This window comes from Oratosquilla oratoria, chromosome 7 (genome assembly GCF_046742065.1).
Source record: "Oratosquilla oratoria isolate Oo_2021 chromosome 7, ASM4674206v1, whole genome shotgun sequence".
In the NCBI taxonomy this organism is placed as follows: domain Eukaryota; kingdom Metazoa; phylum Arthropoda; class Malacostraca; order Stomatopoda; family Squillidae; genus Oratosquilla; species Oratosquilla oratoria.
The window spans coordinates 19,077,612-19,082,611 of record NC_134783.1 but is presented as its reverse complement, the minus strand read 5'-3'; the positions used below and the strand labels follow the sequence as shown (position 1 = coordinate 19,082,611).

At 38.9% G+C, this 5,000-nt stretch overlaps 1 long non-coding RNA gene across 1 annotated transcript in view; it reads right to left on the bottom strand.

The window, feature by feature from the left end:
- Window positions 1-5,000, bottom strand: part of LOC143026899 (uncharacterized) — a 447,037-nt gene that overhangs the window by 758 nt on the left and 441,279 nt on the right. The window contains exon 3 of the long non-coding RNA XR_012966540.1: window positions 1-77. This exon is cut by the window's left edge and continues 103 nt beyond it. This is a non-coding gene — a long non-coding RNA (uncharacterized LOC143026899). The remainder of the gene's footprint in view (window positions 78-5,000) is intronic.

The window sequence follows — 5,000 nt, the reverse complement described above, 5'->3', positions numbered from 1 at the left end:
CTCTTCTCAAATCTTCTTTCCTATTCTTCATGTGTCTTCCTCGAAGTCCTTAGTTCGCGTCTTTGCCAATTTGACTACTGTGAACAAAATTCCTAAAACAATCATAGAAAAAACAGACAAGTTTTCTTCTATGAAAACAAGCTCACATAGTTACTAACATAAACCCTTTAATACACACGTTTCGAATCCCGCCTAGGGGTAAAACAATTTCAGTATCGCTGCGCTGCGAGTCGTTACTCCAATTCTCGTGGGCGGGAATTTGTTTGTGTGTGTGTGTGCGTGTAAAGTCACAGCATTACCCATAGATCGGTCATATATGAGCTCTGAGGTCTCTTCCGGGAGGGAAATAGCTGTCAATCACGAGCCCAGCACGTGGTCCAAGACAATGGTGAATCACATACTCACCCACACTCACTGTTCCACACAAAACGCGCTCACGCGCGTACGCATGCGAACACGCACTTACAGAAATGTTTGTATATATAGACATAAAAAATTAGGCACAAGTGTAAGCGTGTACACAAGAATACATCTCAAATATTTCATTCTGCACATACTAGTGAAAAGCTTAGGCAACCTAACCTAACCTATCCTAACCTAACCTAACTTAAATCGTCCTAACCTAACTTAACCTATTTTAACAAAACCTAACTTAATCCAAACCATTCTAACCCAACCCATCCTACCTTAACCTAATATAACCTAACTCAACCTTACCTAACCCAACCTAACCTAACCTATTCTAACGTAACCTGATATAATGTTAACTAACCTAAAGAAATAACCCAACGTAACCTAACCAACCTATCCTAACCTAACCTAATATAACATTGCCTAACCTAACCTAAATAACCCGACGTAACCTAACCAACTCTAACCTAAGCTAGTCCAACCTATCCTAACCTAGCCTAACCAACCCAAACTAGTCTAATTAACCAAACTTAGCCCAACAAAACCTAACCCAACCAAACCTAGCCCAACTTAACCCAACCTAACCAAACTAACAAAACCTAACCTAACCTGAGCTAAGTCAGTCTAACCTGACCAACTCAACCCAATCTCACCAACCTATCCTAACCCAATCCAACCTAGCCCAACCTAATCTAACCCAACCTAACCAAACCAACCCAACCCCACCTAACCAACCCTGACCAACCCAACCTAATCCAACCAACCTATCCTAACCTAATCTAATATGACATTGCCTAACCTAACCTAAATAACCCAACGTAACCTAACCAACATTAACCTACGCTAATCCAACCTATCCTAACCTAATCTAGCCAATCCAAACTAGTCTAATTAACCAAACCTAGCCCAACCAAACCTAACCCGACCAAACCTAACCAACCAACCTAACCTAACCAACTTAACCTAACCAACCTAACTTAATCAACCTAACCTGCCTAACCTAACCAATCTAACTTAACCATACTAATCAACCTAACCCAACTTAACCTAATTCAACCTAACCTAACTTAACCTAACCCTACCTAAGCTAAATTTACCTAATTTAACATAATCTAACCAAACTTTACCCAAGCCAACCAAACCTAACCTAACCCAACCTAACATAACCTAACCAAACAAACAACCCAACATGCCCTAATATAACCCAACTTAAACTAAACTAACCTAACCTAACCAACCAATCTAACTTAACCTAAACCAAACTAACCTAACCAATCCATCCTAACTTAACCAACTTAACCTAATTTGGCCTAACTTAACAGCTATTCTAATCTAATCTTTCCTAACCTAATCCAACGCAACCGAACCTACAGCAAAAGAAGTGCATGCCAGGAGACCTTTTGGGCCATTACTAGGTCGGATGCGAATAAAAATTGTAATGATAATAATGATAATAATAATGATATCAATAAAAAAAAAATAATGAGACGAAGAACAAAAAGAACAAGAACAAGAACAACAACAATGATACTATTACTACTACTACTACTACTACTACTAATGATAATAATAATAATGATAATAATAGTAATGATAATGATAATGATAATAATAACAATAATGATAATGATAATGATAATAATAATAACAATAGTAATAAAATGAATAAATAATAACAAAGATAAATTAATAGATAATAAATAAATGGTAATAATTCATAATGAATAATAATAGAAAAAAATAAAAGAGATAATAACAAATAAGAATAGATAAATAAGCCATGATAAACGAATAAATTAAATAGAATAAAATAAATGGTAAGAATTACACCATAACCTAACCTAACCTGACTTCACCTAACCCAACCCAACCAAACCCAACTTAACCTGAATGATCTAACCTAACCTAACCCAACGGAGCCTAAGCTAATTGATCTAATTTAACCTAACCAACCTAGCCTAATCTAATCAACCTAACCTAGAAAACCCAAATTAAACAACCTAACCTAACTTAACCTAACCAACCCAACCTAAATAACCTTTACAAAGCTAACTTAACCTAAATTAACCTAAATTAACCTAAATTAACCTAACCTAACCTAACCCAACCCAACCCAACACAGATCAACCTAACCCAACTTAATCTAACCTAATCTAACCTAACGTAACCTGACCTAGCAACTCATCCTAACCTAGCCTAACCTAATCTAACCTAACCTAAACTAGCCTAGCCTAGCCTAGCCTAGCCTAGCCTAACCTAACCTAACCCAACCCAATCTAATCAAGCCTAACCAACCTAGGCAAACAAACCTAACCCAACTTAATTTAACCCAACCTAACCTAAGAGTAAACATCCTGTTTCGTGTTACGCGTAACGTTACACGTAACGCATGACAAGGAGTACTTGACCCATAAGGTTACGCATCACACACATACACAAAGCACGTGGTCCCTTGTACCACGTGAGGTGCGTGTGCATACATTGCCATTACGTTAAATCTCTGTAGTTACGCTCGAGGGGGCCTGCTGCGGGAGGGTCCTCGTATTTCGGAGCTGGACAACACCTGCAATGGTAGCATTGAACATTACTTGTAATATTGTATATATATTATTGTGATTTTCCTGCCAAGTGCGAATTTGGTGATGTGGTTTGGCAGTCTTGTTTCCGCCTTCTAATCGGCTGTACGCTTATCTATGTTGTGCCGAATAACTGATATATTCAATTCAAATCTAGTTTCATTAGCCACCCTATAACACAACTACGCGCGCCGGATGTAGCATTATACCACTGAGGGGGGATGAGGAAAACGCTACTACTCATTATCATATAAAGAGTCGCGTCTGTAAACAGATTTTACGGTATTTAAGGAGGATGTTTCATGCGTGAGTGAGTTGTTCAACTCTTCGAAGGACTTATCCTCTCCACATCCTTTCTGTAATGGGTCATTTTGTTCTTGTGTACCTTTCATTGGGATTCAGTGATTTGTTTAATGAACGAAGCCGTATGGTGTTTGATAAAATGAAATATATAAGGTCCCTTTTCTATCGGGTTTACAATGACACCTGAGGATTTGCTTCTTCCATATTAATATTCTGGTACTATCTACAATGAAGACTATGACTTCCACACAATCTGTAGTCTCAACAAACACTGATGATTCATAAAAACAAAGGACAAATGATGGGTACCTGCTTGTAGTAGATGATCAGCTGAGAAAATCCTCTTCCCTCTGTTCTTTTTCAAAATCCCCTACTCAGTTTTCTTCCAATTGGAGAATCAGCAGCTCCAAGAGGCTTCACTCGATCCCCGGACTGGGCCCAAGTTCTCTTTCTCTTTGGTTTGACTATTTTCTCTCCCCCTTTTAGGAAGAGAAACTAAGCAAAAGCTCTCTTCCTATTTCTTCACCCGGTAACATATATAAAGGATTACAAAGGCGGAGCATACCGACAAGAGACCTTTTGGTCCATATCTAGGTCGGATGCGAAAAAATCATAATAATGATAAATAGATAAATTGATGAATAAAAACTATATATTACATTAAGGGCCCAGTCACACCAAGCTTACGACCTGTTTCCGACCACCGGCGACCAGGTGGTCGCCGGTCAGTTGCAGGTAGTCTTTGGAAGTCGATAGTAGTCGGTAACAAGATAGATAAATAGATAGAGTGATAGATAGATAGACAGATATATTACGACACACACTGAATAGTCCCCGATACATAGATTTTCATCTTATCAACCACATTAACTTTTTTTCCATTTCAATTCCTTACATAGGTTTTGTGTCGCCGACCGATCGCTAGGCTTTCGGTCGAAAGTGGTCGGAAACAGGTCGTAAGCTTGGTGTGACTGAAGCTTTATGTAACACGAAGGAGGACGGTCCAACGTTTTTCCCCAGAGAGATCGATGGGGGAAGTCGAGGACCGTTTCCTGTCAGTGAAACCAGAGTTAAAAAGAATCATTGTTCAGGTGAAGAACCGAGGAACCTACGCCAGGAGGCGCGTAGGTGTGAATGAAGCCGTCATCTTTGCCATATGCCAGTGTTTCCAAACCATTTCTTGAGGCGACCCCAGTATGATCCTCATGATATGATTGCGATCCCACTGTTCGTATATGTGTTAATATATATATATATATATGACTAGTTGTTGACTGTAAAATGTAGGGGACAAGTACAATAAATATATCTGTAAGAAATGTAATGTAAGATTGTAAAAGACAAAATTAACATACAGTAATTGAATTTTATTATAGCAATATGAATTGGGAAGCTTGGTCTTAATTTAGCATATAAGATATCTTGGCGACCCCAGGGTTGGAAAACAGTGCCGTATACGCTTGGACCACTGGGGGAGGTAACGGACTGCTAAGAATCGGAGAGAGGTGCGGGATTCGAACCCACAACTAAGCGAATGCGAGACCATTATGCTTTCGATGACGCCATGAGCGTTTTTATATAAGATACTGTTTATCTTAACAATGTTTGGTGTAAGAATGAAATTTGGAAAGTGGTGCTTTGCTCGCGCGCTGGATTGTAGACATCTATTACCCTTCCGGATGAGTGCTCAGAGCTCGTATAGTCCATTCT